This window comes from Triturus cristatus, chromosome 6 (assembly GCF_964204655.1).
Source record: "Triturus cristatus chromosome 6, aTriCri1.1, whole genome shotgun sequence".
In the NCBI taxonomy this organism is placed as follows: domain Eukaryota; kingdom Metazoa; phylum Chordata; class Amphibia; order Caudata; family Salamandridae; genus Triturus; species Triturus cristatus.
The window spans coordinates 673,449,214-673,468,200 of NC_140589.1; the positions used below are offsets into that span (position 1 = coordinate 673,449,214).

Sequence of the window (18,987 nt, forward strand, 5' to 3'; positions counted from 1 at the left end):
AAGGAGGATGTGACAAAAGTAACGCAAAAATTAGTTTTGGCTAAAGCAGCAGTGGGCGAAGTATATGCCGCAAAGGCAGCTGGTAAATACCTAGCTAGAAGGGAAGAGCAACATGAATATAGCGAACTGGTAGGACGAATTTTGGCGATTAGAACCCGGCAGGCAGCTACTCAGGGGCAGATAACGGAAATGTTTACCGAGACAGGAGGATTAGCAAAAACACCAAAAGAAATCTGCTCTGTATTTCAAAATTTTTATAAGAAACTGTATAGCAAGGATAATGGAGAACCAGATACAGTGGAAATTGAGGGATATCCTTAGATAAGCTTACAGAGGAGGAGAGGAACTCCCTAGAGATTAACTTTACCCCAGAAGAAGTACAAAGAGCTTTTAAGGATCTCCCGTCAGGGAAAGCAGTGGGACCTGATCTAATACCATTAGAATTCTATAAGAAGTTTTTTTTAATCTTAGAAGCAGACATTAGCAGACTTATGGGCTTAATACAAAATGGTGCTGCCCCTCCGGGGTCTTGGGGAGAAGCTTCAATGGTGGTGTTTTTAAAAAAGAATAAAAGCTCTATGGATCCTGGGTCATACAGACCAATCAGTTTAATGAATAGTGATACTAAGGCTTATTCTAAAATCTTGGCAAATAGGTTGAGTATGATGATAGGGAGGATAGTATCACCCTGGCAGCATGGGTTTATACCCGGGAGGGGGTCTGCTGATCATATTCGAAGGGTATTCGCATTGTTGGATGGTACGACTGCCTCACGAGACCCTATGTCCTTAATATTGCTGGACGCTGAAAAAGCTTTTGATAGGGTCTCGTGGGGTTTTCTGTGGGCAACAATGAATAAATATAATTTTGGGAAAATATGTATAGCAGCATTAAACGCCCTTTATATAAATTCAACCATTAGAATGAGAGTGGGGGGGGGGAACTGAGTGAGGCAATAAAAATTGAGCGTGGGACTAGGCAAGGATGCCCTTTCTCCCCTCTACTATTCACCTGCTATATAGATTCATTTATTAGACATATAGAAAAAAATAAGAACATTAGCCCAATTGTGTTGAATGGATATGAGACCAAAATATTGGGATATGCAGATGATTTAGCAATTACAGCATCATCACCAATTATAGCAATAGGGGAAATTGAGAAGGAGGCTAAAAAGTATGGATTATTGTCAGGATATAAATTGAACCAAGGGAAGACACAAATAGTCGTAAATCAATTTGCTGCAATTAAGGATGATAGAGTTATTGAGTCTGCGATCTACTTGGGGGTTACTATAACATCCGATTTATCTAAGGCTGTGGAGGAAAATTTGACCCCATTAATTAAAAAGGCCAAACTACACTTTGATAAGATGGACAATTTACACCTAACAATTATAGGTCGTTGTAGTGTTATAAAGATGCTGTTCCTGCCCAAGATTTTGTATTTATTCCGTACAATTCCTTTATTATTTACTAATAATTGGTTTAAAGAAATAAAGGGGATGTGTAATCGCTTCATTTGGGCTAAGGGCAGAACTCGAAGAGCTATAAAGATGTTGGCAGTCCCTAAAGATCGGGGGGGACTTGCAGTCCCTGATTTTAAGGCATATTATCTTGCATCAGTCCTTCAGTATTGTAAAAGACTCCTTGGTGGGAATACGAAAGGTATCTGGAGGGGTAGCACAGGTATTCCGGATATTTTTGATCTGTTTGTTTCGGATTCCAACAAGGGACTTCTTATATACAAGGAACTAAACTATTATAAAAGAACAAAGTTCAAGTTGTTGGGGGCGGCCATTACAGTCTGGTCAATTATCCGGAAGAAAATTAAATTAGGGAGAATACCCCTTTATATATGAATTAATTCCTCCCAGATGTATTCCACGATGAAGTGATGAGGCGGTGGGATAATCTCGGGGTTGGTACGATTGGAGATATCACGGATCAGTCAGGATTAATAACATTTCAAAGGGCGCAACTATATAATCTGGATCGGAGAGATTTCTTTAAATATTTACAGATAAGATCAGTGTTGCAGAGAAAACAAGCAGGTAACTGTAAGTTTACTAGGATAGACTTGATGGAATTTGTTCGTGATGAGGAGGGATGCTCAATCTCTCAACTTTATGGTGCATTATGCCAATATAATGAGGATGATAGAGGAAAGGTTTTTGATAAATGGAGAACTAAACAAAACCTACTTGGGAATGAGGGTGAAAAATCACTTAGGTTTGGAAACACTGTCTTAAAAGTCGCAAATCTACAGGCACAACATTATAAGACTATGTATGAATTATATTATACTCCGCATAGAATAGCCAGTTGGGGGGGTACAAGTGGGATCTCCTGTCCAAGATGTCAGAGTCTGGAGGCAGACACAATACACATGTTTGCAGCCTGTCCTAATTTAGATCCCTTTAAACAAGCTATGGAAAATTTCTTTAAAGTCGAATTGGGGATCTCTATTAATTTAACTAATGAGATTATGGTTCTCGGGGTGGTAAAGGAGGGGCAGGATGTACCCCATCAAGAATTTTTGTTTATTGCAATGACCTTAAGCCGGCTTTGTATTGCAACGGTATGGAAAGATTCTAATCCCCCTTCATTCCAACAATGGCTCTCAAAATTATTAGCTATTTACACCCTAGAGAAAGCTTTATATGAAAAAAAAGGAGTGAATGCAAGGTAGCTTGGGAAACGGATATGGGCCCCAGTTGAAAAATGGAAACTTAAATTAGATGGCTAATTTAAGAGGGGGTAGGCAAATGCTGATTAAGATAGGATTATAGTTGGCGGTGATGAAATTGTTTGACCATTATTTATATGTGTCCTCTTTTCGTTATGTCTCCTTCTTTAGATCTTTCACTATTTCTTTCCTTTTTTTTTTTTTTTCTTTTTTTCCTTTTGGAAATTGTATACAAATTATGATTCGCATCTTGTCATTTATTTTAAGAGACTAAGCCTTAATTGAAGGATTTCTGTTGTATTAGATATATATGTTAAAATAAATAAATGTATATATTTTGTTTTTCTGATGATGATCAATAAAAAACAAAAAAAAAACTCTATAAAAACTTTTTTTTAAAGGCACCACACCAAATATTTAAGTGATTTGTGGGAAGTAATATGGTGTGACCATATATTATGTGGAATCAAGTACGCCTCTGCTGTACGTTATAAGGTTATTGCATGTCACCTCAGAGTTCCTTGACCTTTTGAAGGAACTCTGCCTTTGGCCTTGTTACTCTATATGGTCATGGAACACCTCTGTGACTTTCAGTATCCTTATAATATAATGCAGATGTATTTTATCCCATCTATATTCCTCAGGGAGTTGTGAATAAAAACCCTCCTGGGCAGCTGCACAGGGTAACATTCAGTACTAAGGCAAGACTGCTTTTCTTTACACAAAAGATTTTGATCTTGCAGGTCACAGAGGCAAACATGCTAACAGTTCTAAAATGGCACGAGCCATGCAAAGGAACAAAGATGGTGCAAATAAAGGGATACCGACCACAGGAGAAGGACAGGTGACAGCAAGCATGCAGGGAACAAATAATGCAAAGTGAATAGCTCTCGCTTTTGGCTTTGTTTGAATGTAGTGGAGTGTCATTGTGTGGTGTGGAGTGGTAATTTGTGGTGCTGAGTGGCGTGGAATGGTATTGAGTAGTGTGAAGTGGAATTGTGTAGCGTAGAGTGGAATTGTGTTGCGTGGAGTGGAACTGAGGATAATGGCAAGGAATTTAGTACAGTAGAATTGTGTGGCCTTGAATTGTGTGTTGTGGAGTGGAATTGTGTGGCATGGCATAGAAGTGTGTGATGTGGAATTAAATTGTGGCGTGGAAGTGTGTTGAGTGGAGTAGAATTATGTGGAGTAGAATTGAGAGTAGTGGTATAGAATTGAGGGAAGTAGCATTGTGTGAAGTAGAGTGGCATTGTGTTAAGGGTGTGGAGTGGGATGGCATTGTGTGGTTTGGAAAGTTGCCAGAGTTGACACGGAATTGCTCTAAAGTGCTCCAAAGTTTTGTGCTATATAAATGCAATCATAGTCCAATGTTACCAAGTATCTCGTCCGACGATCTATGTAAGCATCTGATGCCTTTGATCCAATCTAGGTGCTTGTTGCTATGTACACCTCTTCTGTGAGAACTGGTTTGTTTACAAATAAATGTGTTTTAGACTGCGAGTGGCTAGTGGGCAAGGGAGCAGCATATATCTTACCAGTTGGATAATAAGGTGATGGAGCCAGGTGGCGACAGTGTTGCGGAGCTACAAATGTAAAAAGCCTTGTCCAAACAGGAGTAGCAGACATTCTCAGTACTCGATCGTGATAGAGAATGATAGTAGCAATCACCTTGATTGTTGACGGTTTAAACCATAGATATTTCAGAGTTCAAAATTGGAGAGCTCTATGACAACTCTGACATGTTGGGATGTCGGGATGAGAGGGGAAAAATCAGCATGGAGAAGGGGTGGGTGAGGGCCACGGTCAAAAGGGATGGGAGCGGAAGAAGAAATAGTACCCTAACGCTTGAGCAGCAGACGGACACTGATTAAAATGAATCAATCTGTGCTTGGTCCATGCTCCACAGACAGAAAAGAAAGTGACGCCTGGCACGTGCTGGTCAATTAGGAGGCAGCAAAGAAGAGCAACAATGATGCCAACAAATAGTAAGCGATGGGGTGGCTCCAAGCCCTTTATAGTAAACAATAGCCCTCTTGGCGGATGGTGCATGCACTGTCAGCAGGCGAGACCTAAAAAGGGACCTACAGGTTAAGGAGTTTCCTGTGAAAAATGTACCAAATCGTTGTAAACTAGAGTAAAATATCTTACTGTTTAGCCACAGGATACTACCGGGCATTTATTCACTATCATTGTAATGGACTTGTTTTTCAAGATGTATGAACTTGCTCCATTGTGGAATATATCGCTATTTAAGATTAGTAGTTTCTGTACTCACTTAATATCTGTTTTAGTTCATGGGTTTCCGGGATCAGCACAGAAGGAGTACTGAGCACTGCCTATTAGTTGTCAAAAGCACGTTTTGGGCAGCGCACATCTCTACGGGCTTGGATTATTTATTGCTCACATTTTTTATTCTGTTGCTATAATGCAACTATTGATTCTTTCAATGTTTAATTATTGCTGCAATTAAGGCTTGATGTTGTACCGTAGACATGTTTTCTCAAGGGCGCATTCATTTAGGTGTAGTGTTATTTCCTCCTTTTTGAAATGTTATTCGCTGCCACATGAAGCATTACATATTCTTAATACAAAAAATCCAGGAATATTGCAAACATGAACAATTGCAGTGTGTTACTAAACCCATGCAATGCTTGATATATGAATTTTGCTTTTACAATCACGAGGAGCTATCAAAATGATGATATATTTCTCATTCACAAGGAATTGTGCTCTTTGCACCTTAGCTATTAGGAATAGTGCATGGTTTGCTGCTATACCTCATGAGTCACGCACATCCATTGTGTCTTCCCTCTTGTGTCTTTTGTTTGTTACAGCTGCACCTTGAAGCTATCTGAACATTAGCACCTCAAAAAACAACTATATGTTCTCGTTGGCATTCTTCCATAGTGTAGCGTTTCTCTCTAATTATGTTGTTATTCTACTATGTAATACTCAGAGTAAAGTTAGTTCTGCATTTTTTGGTATAAATTTAGGGATTAGTTTTAATGACTGACCCCACTGTGAATGTTTGTATGTTTAATCCTAGAAACGAAATCATATTCTACACTTAAGTTCCATTTGCTTTTCTACGGCTCATTCATTTTTTTATTAAAATGTTCCGGGTATAAACGATCTTTCCTAACGTGTCCTAGTTGTAGACCACAAATTTCATTTTGCTTTCGAAATAACACATTTTCTGTGGTCTTCACCAGCACAGGTCTCTCATTTTCTTTTGTAAACAAACTTAATTGATGTTCACATGCCTACACATAATGTTCAAGGCTTCTTGAGTAGCAATATACAAAAGGGAAAGCAATGATAAAATCATGCAAGACACAATTATGGTAAGCTTTCTGTGCATAATATTGTCCCTCCCTCCTGCCCTCTAAAATGAATACAAAAAGGTAAAGAGAACACATCTGACATTGTGGTGCAATCGCCCAGCACTCGTTTCAGTCATATTTCAATGCTTAGCTCTATTCTAACCCCCTATAACTACCCCCACCCTTCCCTCCCTCCAGGCATGTCACTCTCAGCTCACCTAATATACTGCAGTGTGAATCCGTTGTGTTGGAACTTCACTAGTACATCAAAGGGAACAATCCAATGGGTAATCCACAACGAATGTAGAGTCATGTTGCTTATCGTTTCTATGGTCTCCTTATCAGTACCGACTCTAGCTGATTGTAGCTAATCCTCCTCTCCAGGAACGTCACCCACAGGATCTTCATCACTGTCACTGTCTTGGATCTTTAGGAGCACTACTAATGTTTCCCATGCTTTGGCCGCGTCTAGTGCCCTCTCAGTTCCCGCTCTTTTCGCCAGTTGCATCCGAGCTATTCCGTCACATTCCAGCCATGTGACAAATTCTTTCTTCCATCTGGCTATGGGGGGGCCTCTCTGTTATTTCCAATGCATAGTGATTTCCCGTTTAGCTAACAAGAACCCCATGTCTAAGAATTTGCTAGTGATCTTGTGTTTAGCCTTGTGGCGAAACCAATATAACATACATGGCCCTGTAGTCGGTTCCAAGTCCCGGTCAGTAATTTTGTTTAGTAAAGTCACTACTCCTCTCCAAGAACTAGTTATTTGCAGGCACCCCCAGAACATGTGACAGAAGTCCGCTCCCTCTTCGCAGCAGCGTGGACATGCGTCTGAGCTAGTATCAAAGTATTTATTAATTTTTGCTGGGGTGAGGTAAGCTCTGTGCATTATGTAAAAGTGTACTAACTGAAAGCGGGTATTCCTAGCGTTCTTCCACACCCGGTCCACAATATCAGCCCATGCCTTGTCCGGGATCTCCGCCCCCGCATCTACCTCCCATTTGTGTCACAGCCCAGTCAAGGGTATCGGCATCGCCTGCGTCATACGGCTATACAGACATGTGACCGCCTTAAATGTTCCTGCTGCCGTTGCTATGTATTCACACCCCAGTGTTGTTTTCGGTTGTACGAGGCCCTCCCTCCAGTGTTTACGAGTAGCCGCAGTAAGCGCCGCATGCAATTAAAAGTCCCCCCCACCCCCACCCCAGCAGGCCAAATCGCTCCTGTAAATCATTAAAAGGAAGCATCGTGCCATCTTCATACAAATCTCCGATAGTAGACAGACCTTTAACTGTCCAACTAGCCAGCCCCCTCCCAATACTTCCATGAAGTAACACCGCACACATGGATAATGGAATGTCTGGTGCATAGGAAACTGCAATCCTTGCCCTTTTCAAGGTCCTTTTCCAACACTGTCGTGCTGTTTTGAGGTCCCCTGGAAGGGCATTGATGGGGACAGGGAGGTTCGGCACAATTTGAGAAAGTACTTTCAGTCCTGGGGCTCTGTCATTCTTTTCTTCAGTCCCTCGTATCCGATCTGCTATGTTTTGTGTGAGCCATTGCAATTGTGCTGCTAAATAATAGGCTTCGAAATCAGGTACTGCCCACCCCTTCCCCCCCGCTGATCTGGAACGCCCCATAACAGTCAACACTACTCGCCGTCTACCACACCCCACAAGAAACCCGTAATCATAGTCTTGAGTTGTTTAAAAAATCGCGCCGGGACCCAAATCGGCAGTGTCCCAAAGTAATACAAAAGTCTTGGGAGGGCCACAATTTTAAGTAAGGACACCCAACCAGCCACTGATAGTGGGAGCGTCCCCCAAAAATCAAAACTACCCTTCAGTTGTCTGATTGCTCTACCGATGTTACCCTCCAACAAGTCACTCTGTGCATGATATATCCTCGTGCCTAAATACATCAGGCATCTATATTCCCATTTCACCCCGGCTGTGTCCTGTGGGCCTACCCTATCCCCCCACAGTTGGGAATAAGCAGGACTTCGTCCAATTCACTCGAAGTCCTGCCACCATGTCAAGGTCATGGAGCAATTCCTTCGCCCCTTCGAGCGCTTTCCTCGGATTCGCCAGAAACATCAGCAAATCATCTGCATACAGGGCAATATGGTGAACCTGCCCACGCACGTATAGGCCCTGGTAATGCTGCCCTATCCTGGCCTTGGCCGCTAGGGTTTCCTCGGCCAAAGCAAACAAGAGGGGGGACAGTGGACAGCCCTGTCTCATGCCCCGGGTGACATCACAGATGTCAGATATCAATCCACCCGTTTTAACCCTTGCGGTGGAGTGTGTATATAATAAGGTCGTCCATTTTATAAATGTATCCCCAAGTCCAAATTTACACATTACGTGGAACAAGTGGGGCCATTTAAGGCTATCAAAGGCTTTTTCGATGTCGACTGCAAAGATAGTGGCCATGTCCTTCGAATAGGAATCGACCTCCAATATCTGCAACAGACGTCGAACATTAATAGCCGTGTTTCTGGTCGGGGTGAACCCGGATTGATCCTTATGCACTAAAGTCGACTTATAGGGAAGGAGACGGGTGGCTAAAACACGGCTCAAGATCTTATAATCCATATTAAATGTGGATAGTGAGGGATATGCCGACCTTTCCCAAGGTGGCTTCCCGGGTTCATGAAGACGGATGATTACGGCCTCCCGTGTTGTTGTGGGGAGTTGGCCCATTCGCTTCGCTTCATTATAGAATATATTCAGTATAGGTGAGGTAGAATTCTATCGGAAGCCCATCAGTCCCTGGTGTCTTGTTCCTTGCCATTTGCTTAATAGCCCCTTTCACCTCTCTAAGCTCAATATCCCGCCCAGTGCATCCGCCTGCTCTTTGTCTAAATGCGGTAGTCTAACTGCATGCGTAAACCTGGTCAACTCGTTCTCCGTCAGGGCCGATTTACACAGAGACGTTTTAATGCATGGGCAAAGTGGGCTCTGGCCCAGGGCCCCAGCCTTTCAGGGGGCCCCCTGACAGAGTCAACTCTGTTCTCCAGAGTTTTGCCCCAATGACCTTGAATATTTCTTAAACAAATTGTGTTAAATACTATTTTCCTTTAATTTATTTTTATGTACCCGATGTGTGAGAGTCTAGTACAGCCATTTTGCAGAGAAATGTTGTGTTTATATTTCATGGAATATACATAAAATAATTTTCTTTAAGATCAAAACAAGGGCGTCACAGAGATTATTTGCAGTAATACTGGTGAGCTGCTGCTGTGTTACAATATTGAAAACACACATAACTATCCCTGAGTATTAAATGTAAACCCATTTAGGGCCTTATTTATGAGAAGTAATGCATCGCTGTGTGAAAACAGGGATGCGTCACTTCTTAGCGCGTCCTCCTTGCGACATGATGGATGCATCATATTTACTGTATGACGCATCATGTCGCAAGGAGTTACAGATACAGCAGTATTTCTGACGTATTTGTAGGCGCACAAGTGATGCATTGCTGGGGTGTGTCTGAAAATAGACGCAGCTCCAGTAATGTGTCCTTTCACATGGGTCAAGCCCCATGTGAAAGGCCCTGCATCAGTCTTACACCTGCTGTGAGGCAGGTGTAAGATATTGACACAATGGAGTCCTAGAAGTGGCGCACTGAGTTCTCATTGATTTCAATGCGCCACTTCTACGAAGCTTTTTGCGGGGCAACACCCACCCTGCATACATTATACCTAGCGCAGGTATAATGTGGGGCAGGGGTTTACAAAGTGACGCATCTGCCTAGATGCGTCACTTTATAAATAGGGCGCAACATGGCACATTTTTTTACGCTGCCGGTGCGTCACAAAACATGACGCACCGGCGGCATAAAAGGCCCTTAGAATTTGAACGAGTGTTCCTTTGCACTGTCAGGGACCTAATGAAATGAAATAGTGTATTTATCAAAGAGCGCAGCTACTCAGACTAGAGTGTCCTGGTACGTGACAGCGGGTGGAAAACGTGTGTAAATGTTCTTCCTAAAAGAGAGTAGGTCTGTGGTTAGTCTCAGAGAGGCTATTCCACAATTTTGCGCCTAGAAAGCAGAGGGATCTGCCTCAAGTGCGGGCAGGGCATATTTTAGGCACGATGGCCAGGTTGGCATTGGAAGATCTTAGGGGTCTAGCTGTTGTGTAGCGATTAACTCGCTTAATTAGGTAGCCGGCTTCTAAGCTGTGGAAAGCTTTAAAGAAGATGGTCATCGCTTTGAAGTCGATACTAGATCTGGGTTTAGGTCTCAGGATGGGTCTGGCCAACGCGTTTTGTACTACTTGTAGGCGCTGGATAGGGGATTTGGGTAGACCTTAGTACAAACTGTTGACATAGTCAAGCTTTGATGTCACCAGAGCCTGCACCGCAATCTTTCTGCTCTCAAGCGGTAACAGTGGCAGGAATCTTTTTAGCATCCAGAGTATGCCAAAGCAAGCGCCAGTTAGATTTTGGATTTGAAAGCGCATGGAGAGTGTCTTGTCCATGACAATTCGTAAGTTTTTGACTTTCTCCTTTTCCGCGGGTGGGGGCAGCAGATCTTTTGGCCACCAAGTGCTCCTGTCAGGTGTTTCTGGATTACCAAAGAAATCAACTTCAGTTTTGTCCGGATTGCACTTCAGCTGATAGATCTTAAGCCAGTTACAAAACCTTTGTGAGGCAAGACCTAATCATTGCCCCGTCAAAGTCGGTTCCTTTTTCACACGTAAAAATCAGCTGAGTGTCATCAGCATAGGAAACAATTTTGGTACCCTCTTCCTCTACCAGAAATGCGAGGGGGATAGATATATAATAAAAAGGGTAGGACTGAGAATGGAGCCCTGAGGGACACCTACATACATGGCCGGAACTGGGGATGAGAAAGGGGGGAGCCAGATGTCCTGAGATCTATTTGCCAAGAAGGATGACATCCATGTTCAGGCTGTCCCCCCAGGCCGATGTTAGCAAGTCTCTCCAGGAGCCTCTCATGTGGGACTGTATCGAAGGCAGCCGACAGATCGAGCAGTATCAATACGTCCTTGCCTCCCTGGTCCAGCTTACCCTTGAGAAATTCAGTCACTTCCAGCAGAGATGATTCCGTACTGTAGTTAGCCCTAAAACCGGATTGGGACTCATGAAGGAGCTTCCCATTTTCAATGTGTTTTTGGAGGGCCTTGTTTACATGATTCTCTAATACTTTGGAGAGGGCAGGAAGAAGAGAGATTGGCCTGTAGTTGGCAGGGTCCTTCGGTTTGGCGTTCCCCTTTTTTTATCAGTGGAAGAATCTTAGCATTCTTCCATAATTTCAGCATGTTGTCTGAGGAGAGGGAAGCATTAAAGAGCTGGTTTACCATGGGGTTTATGGTGGGAGCTAATAGGTTCAGGATATTCGCTGGACATGGGACGGTAGGAGAGCCAGACTTAATGCTTTGGAGAAGGGTCAGTGACTCTTCAAGCTGAAACTCAGGGAAAGGTAGTAAAGATGGAGGACCCAAGAGGTGAAATTTGCTATTAGAACTAAGGTAGAAGGTCAGTTCTTCCTCTGAGATGTTAGTGAAGGCTTGTTGGATCACGGACATCTTTTTGTGGAAGATTTGAGCTATTTGCTTAGACCATTCTTTCTTGCATGACCCTTCCTTTGTGCCGACTTTCGGGGCGGTAAAGGATTTGACTATGCTAAAGATTTCCTTACTCTTATTTTGGGCATTTTTTATCTTGGTTTGAAAGAAGTTTTTCTTGGCTGCCTTCACGAGAATGTAATTAGCTTTTAAGTTATCTTTATACACCTTCCTGTCCTCTGGTAGATAGGATTTACGCCATTTCCGTTCCATTTTTCTACAATTTGTTTTTCTGGATCTGTGGGAATCGTTAAATCATGGAGCTGGTGGGGCCAAACTCTTTGAGGAGCGCGAAACAACCAGTACCGCTGCATCAATGTTGGTTCGGAGCCATGAATCTATTGAGAGGGCGTCCGAGTCGGGGCAGCCAGACAGCTCCGGTGAGGAATGACTGAGGGCGTCTGCGAACATCGGGATGGATATTTTATGGAACGTCCTGTAATTAGGGACCCTCTGCCCTGCGTTAACCCGAGGGGCTGTGGCAGAGTTGGGAATGACGAATTTTAATAGGAGGTGGTCAGAACAGATAATGGGAAGAGGTAGGCTTACTGATATGTCAAAGTTGTGAAAGATTTGATCTAGGGTTTGGCCCTTCTCATGGGTGGCCGAAGAAATAGATGGAAACATGTTGCAGGCCTGCAGAGTCTCCAACAAGGAAATTGTTTGAGGGTCTTTTCCATTGTCCATGTGTATATTGAAATCTCCCAGAATAAGGCAGTTGTTGTATTTTAAGGCTAGGAAGGTGGTGGCTGTATTAAGCGTACTAATAAAATTTCCAATGGCACTGGGAGGTCTGCAAATCAGAAAACCAGCTAAGCTATGATGGGGGGGATAAGGTACAGTGGAAGCCTAAGGACTCTGCGCCCTCGATGTTTTCCATCAGGATGGGAGAGCAGTCTAGTTGTTTATTGTAAATTATGGTGACACCACACCCTTCCCAATCGGCCGGTCCCTCCTAAGGATTTTATAACCCGTAGGGATGGCCGAGGTGATAGTAGGGTTGGAGGCTTCAGACAGCCAGGTCTCAGTGAGAAATAAAAGATCAGGCTGTTCGTCTAAAAGTAGGCAATAAATGTGTGGTTCATGCTTTTGCATAGAGCGACAATTTAAAGGGTGGCCTTTAAGACCTCTGTTTTCTTATTGTTTTTACACTTATTGTTGCGTGGGAGGACCTTGGGTGCGAGTTTCCTGGGCTGGAGGAGAGACAAGTTGCACTTATTGCATCAAAAGTCTACCTCCAAGCGCGGATCAGCCGCTGTACATTGACATAATGGTAGCCGCCTAAGGCTAAGCAGTTTTTCCCTATTGTAATATAGTGGAAGAAAGTCACCGGAGGGGAACTGGGCAGCATGGCCGGCACTGGATGCCTCCGGAACGCCTCCAGGCATAGACGGGCTTGCCTTTGGTGCGCATTCGGCGCGCCCGCTGCGCGCGTCCGTTTGCATCGGGAATATATAGGCCAATACCAATGATGCAAACTGGATCGCTAACGCAGCTGAGGAAGTGGAAACTGAGTGGGCAGTAGTGTGGAGCCTGATAGTAGCCCCAGCCCTCCGCACAATCGGCGTATCAGCCGAGGCGGACCAGGACTGGAGGAAAAGCAAGAAGTGAATCGAAGCAGCTAAGGAGGTGTAGGCAAGCAGAATCAAGTAAAGTGCAAGTGCGCGTAGGTAGGAGAAATTGTTAAAAAGCACAGAGTAATTAAGCCACACATATACAATTTAAAAAGTATTAAAAACATCGTAGCATGGCAGGAAACACTAAATCCTACCACTGTCAGCTGCGCGCATCTGTTTGCATCGGGAATATATAGGCTAATGCCTATGATGAAAACTGGGTTACTAACACAGCTTAGGAAGCGGAAACTGCGTGGGAAGCAGGGGCTCAAATTGGAACATAAATTCAAAGTTGTTCTGAACAGGGGCCCCCAAAATATGTTTGGCCCAGGGCCCCCAAAATCCTTAAGATGTCCCTGGATTTACATTTAGACAAGTCTGTATAATATTCAAGAAATGCCTCAATTATACCCTGTTGAGTGCAACAAGCCAAGCCATGCTGATCTCTGAGCTCCAGAATCTTTGAGCCTCTTTGATTCGGGCTGGCCCACCACGCCAAAAGTGCCCCAGATTTGTCTATCCGCATGGGCGCGCGTAGTGTATGTTTTATAATCGAAACAGCGTAATCACTCTACTTGTGTCGCTACCGTCTCCTTCGCTTCCAATAGTTCCCCTTGTTTATCTGGTCTCCCAGGGCGATCCCACTCTGCCTCCCACAAGTGTTGGTTTGCTTCCTGTACCTCACTTTGCGCACCCCCACTACCCCTGAGATGCAGCGACCTCTAATGACCGTTTTAAAGGCATCCCACTGCACTAAAAAAGATGACGCCATGCCATCGTTATCTTAAAAGTATTAAATTATGTCTGCGCTCACTGTTTCACGAAAGACTTGGTCTTCCAAGGCTTCAGGGCGCAGACGCCATGTAGGTATCCAGCCCACGTGTGAGCCCACTGCATTCGAATCAAAATGGGATTATGATCTGATAATGTTCTTGTGAGATATTCACTACTCCACACTCCAGTATGCATGTCCGGAGAACACAAAAACGCATCAAGTCGAACGTGTAAATCATGCAAAGCAGAGAAAAAAGAATAGTCCCGGTCCTCTTGATGTTGAGCCCTCCAGGTATCTACTAGACCCCATCGGTCCTGCCAATTGCGCCTTGATTCCGCTATTTTATGAGTAGGTGCGTTAGGAAGCGGGGGATGTGAGCGATCTAGGACCACGTCAGAAACGCAATTAAAATCTCCCCCAATCAGTACTGATCCTGTGAGAAAGGGCGCCAATCTCCCGGACAGCTGTGAGGAAAAGGCAGGCTGTTCTGTGTTAGGAGCGTAAATGTTGCCCAGGACTACATCCCGACAATCTAGCTTCCCTGTCGGCCGTCTGAGTCTATGATTTGGTTTGTGCAGTGAAAGGGCACCCCCGCCCGCACCCAAATTAGCACTCCTCGTGCGAATGCTGAATAAGAAGTATAACACACTTGGCCACGCCATCGTCGCTGTGAAGCCTCTCCCACCTGTGCCTCCACATTGAGTGCATTCCCCGCATGTTCCATGAAATACATTTTAAATCATTGGTAGTACCCATTGCAGTAATTCAAACAGCGCTCTAGTAGAATCTTCCCTAGTGACATGCCTGGCCCTAATAGTCCCCTTAACTAATCGAAACCCCCAACTCCCCCTGCCCATCAGCACAGGTCTCTCATAAGCATTAATATATATATACTGTAGAATATTATGAATGCAAAACTCTCAGCAGTGGCATATTTTGAGAAATGCAATGTTATCAGTGCTTTGGTGGGGTGAGACCATGGATGCCTTTAGTTGTACAAGCCCCACATCATGAAGGAGTTTCTCGTATTATAATACTGCTATAGGAACACTGACTATGACACTGTTTGTAAGGAATGTCTTGCTCACCCTAAGCCATAATTACTCTGTGTTTGAATGTATATGTAGATATGCACGTGTGTGTGTGTGTGTATTTATATAAATATATATATATGTGTGTGTGTGTGTGTGTATGTGTACACACACTGTCTCTTCACATACTCAGTCTTATGGTGCACTCCTTTAGCTATCCTTTGCATCATTTGTATTCACTTCAACAAAGTTTCTGCGTAGCTACAGCATACACTGCTCTCAAGCAACATATACCTTGCAATTCTAATAGCTCTGCCCACACTCGGCTAGTCTCTGTACACCGACATCGGAGGCTATCATACCTACTTTCAGGCACAACACTTCCTTCATGTCCTTGCTCACACGTTGCACATCCTTAGCCACGCTCTGCCTACATTCAGTCTTCCTCTGTACTAATCTCAGCCGTCATTGACACACTCCCAGGCTTAATCTGCAGACGCTCAACTAGACTCTGCATATTCTCAGAACTTTGCCTCTCCTTATTCCTACATGATTTTAATATCACCAGGTACGACTTGCATACCCACAGCTACACAGCTTACCTACTTTTTACATGGTCAACAATGTTATTGGGACGTTATATTTTTACCAAGTTCTTCCAACGAGGAGCTTGTGAGCTACTGGTAGCTGTCTACGGACCTGGAAGTGGCTCTCCTGTTTGCAGCCCTGCCTACTAAATTAGAAACGTTTGCTTAGTTGAGTGAATAAAATACTAAATTGAAAGCTCTGTATTCAAAACTAAAGTGTGTATATTTTCAGAATTCATAAGCTCATGTTTGTAGAAAAATTTTTGAATTTACAAAATATATTAAAGTTGATTAATCATGCAGTGGTGGGGAACCAGTGGCGGACGGTGACATTTGAAAGTGGTGGGCGTAAAATGTTTGTCATACTTCAGCATAGCGAGCGAGCGTAGCGAGCGAGCCCGAACAACCTAAGGGGGGTTCCGGGGGGTTCTCCCCCCGAGAAAATTTTGAAAAAAGAGTGGAAAAATTGTGCATTTTCAAGCAAATTTCCAGCTTTCTCGCCATCAAGCTCCCCCTGTCCACTTTTTACTTTACTTTCTTTGAGCCCTTCCTCTGATCTTTGTTTGCTTCTCTCTGCCCTTCTCCTTTCTTGCCTTATTTTCTTACTCCCTTCCTTTCCAGTTTCCCTCCGTTCCATCGTATTTCCATTTTCTTGTCTCCCCACCTTCTCTATTTATTTTATTCCTTGCCCCTTTCCTTCCTCGCTCATTCACACTTCCTCTCATCTCTGCATTTACATCTATAACAACATTTCCCTCTCTTCGCATCTCTTCTCTCTTCCTCTCGCGTGCTCCTCATTCTACTCCCTCGTAATTGCTTTCTTCCTTCCTCTTCCTCTTCATCTTATTGACCTTGTCCTACCCCATCTCACCCCTCTGTGTCTTGTAGTCTCTCACCTTTGCACTTCATACGCTTGTTTCTCTCCTGTCTCTTCTTTTGCCCCCCCGCTTCACCATTCCTTTCTACATCCTTTTTTATCTCTACTCCGTTGTCCCCTTTTTCTCTGTTGTCACTATTGTTTTCACTTCCTGTCTCCCCCGTTCTCTTCTCTCCCCCTTGCGGTTCATTACACTATTCCTCCCACGTCTTTTTCTGCGCCCCTTTCCCTCCATCTGTCTCTGTTTGCTCTCCCCTTCTCTTGGGCGCATCCCCTCGCTTCGTACTTGACAGCAGGATTGGGAGCATTCCTCGTATTTTATTAGCTTTCTGTTATACTACTTAGTGTGTGTTGTGTGATGTTATGCTCTCTCGCTGTGCCGTCTGTACTCCTCCACGCTAGCAGCGCACTTCTCCCTAATAAGCCTTGTGGCACACACACAGGCCCCTGTCCGACCTCCACTGGAGGCGGGAAGGGGGCCTCATCCACCCCTCCATCTGCCCTAGGTCTGCCCCAAAGGGTGAGTCGCAGTCGTACACCCCCGTTCTCTTGTCCCGGAGCCCGGGGGCAGGGTTTTATGTTAGTCAGATTTATTTCATTCTGTCAAAATGACGAAAGGGTATAGAAATGGAAAGGAATCTCTGATATTTAGGATGGAAAGTAACTAATCATTTAAAAAAATTGCATTTTCAGCCCGAAAAAGATAGTGTCAGATTTTTCTGTAGAGGTATTTTGGAGGATAGAAACACTTGTAGATAACTACTTTTGTGTGTATTTTTTCAATTTAAATTGGGACTAGTGTGTAAGATAACAGAATGAAGCAAAAATACCCCAAATGGGAGCCCTCGTGCCTATGAGTTGGTCGATACCTCCTACCGGAGGCACCTCAGAGCAGGGACTGGCCCTGCCTGGCCTGGGCTCACCGAGGGTGCTGTTATTTTGCTAGGGTGTGGACTGCACTTTTAAGAGCACATTCCTGGATCCTAATTGAGAATAAGTTGAAGAGTGGAGGTGGGGGCCGGGGTGAGGAGGGGAATTGTCTTGGAACTGTACAGTCGAACCTGGGTGCAAGGAGGGATCTTCGTGCTGTGACGGGAGGGGCTGGGGCAGTCCGGTGTATGAAGAAAGCATTTTTAGGCCAGAGCATGGACCGCCGGCTGGCTAGAGTGCTGGGTAAGTGCAAGTGAGGAGAGAGAGGGGTTCTTATGTGTAAGGGACTGGGCCTCAGTCCAAGGGCTCGGTGACGGTGTACTGTACAGTGTACACATTACAAAATACAAAAGCTTAAGCCTCCACATTATAGTGAGTGATACATACTAGAGTCAAAACTCGCTGCTGGCTGCTGCACTGTGTCTCGTCTGCTCGTCGTGCTCGCTCCGACTCGTGACTCTCTCTGACCGTGACTCCTCGCACCTCGTGTGTGTCGTCTCGTGTGTGTCGTGTGGCAGGCAGCAGGCATTGGCGCGGTGATGTGGTGCGCCGACAGTGTAGAGAGAGACTGAAATGGCCAATCACTACTGCATGGCTTCACATTGCCGCAGTGTGATTGGCCATACCATACGTACGGCGCACCATGACTCACTCGACTGCTGCACTGCGTGCGCTGCGCGGACCGCGGTGAATAGACTCAGCCAACCCTGGCGCTGCATTACCAGCGCCACTGTGCCAGCAGCGCCAGGATTGGCTTAAGAGCAGGGTTAGTCCCTGCCCATAATGAGACCCGGGGGGCTGCGTTATGAGACGCACCCTCGGGTCCCAGTCACCACTGTAGTAGTCAAAGTTTCTAAGTGCCACACACACACGTGTGCGCATGTTCGGGCCAGGATTCCAGAATAGAGCCCAAAACTTGACATGCGCATTGCGCACTGCTGTCTGCTGGACTGCTGCGCGCCGCTATTTCCACGTCAGCGGCAGCCCCGCCCCCACACACACCCACAGACTGCGACGTGCACTCAGTGAAACTGAAAAGGACTTTCAGGCTGGATTGGAACGTAAATGCCCTTGCAGGAGTTTGCGTCCATTGGGGGCGTTGGGGCTGTTCCAGCTTAGTGGGGCAATGCCCCAATGCCCCCAATGGACGCACGCCACTGTGGGGAAGACATACTATTGATATGACTAAATTGGTGCCAGGGGCATTGGCACTATGTCTTTGATATATTGTCCATGCAGAGGCATTTTACACTGACTAAGTATTTCGTACATTACTTTTGGCAATCGTGCATGATGCACAGAGGTGATTTCTGCTGGTAATGTTATATATGGTGACCACTAATGTACTCTTGTCTTATGTGGTCCCTAAACCAACTCTGATAATAATAGTAGCTTGGGGTGATTTTCACTGAACGTAAGTAGCTCTTATTACAGAAAAGGTCAGAGACCCCTGTATTATAATCTGCATATAAGATATGCCATTTTGGTTGTGATGGATGCGAGTCCTTCGCAAATAATTGGTCCAAAATGCTCCCCTGACTAGGAACCAAGTACCCCATTGCAG

The 18,987-nt window shown here is 44.6% G+C and overlaps 1 protein-coding gene across 3 annotated transcripts in view; it reads left to right on the forward strand.

Moving 5' to 3' along the window:
* The window catches only part of RNGTT (RNA guanylyltransferase and 5'-phosphatase), a 1,651,651-nt gene that overhangs the window by 801,378 nt on the left and 831,286 nt on the right, over positions 1–18,987 (forward strand). The gene's annotated exons all lie outside the window — the stretch shown is intronic.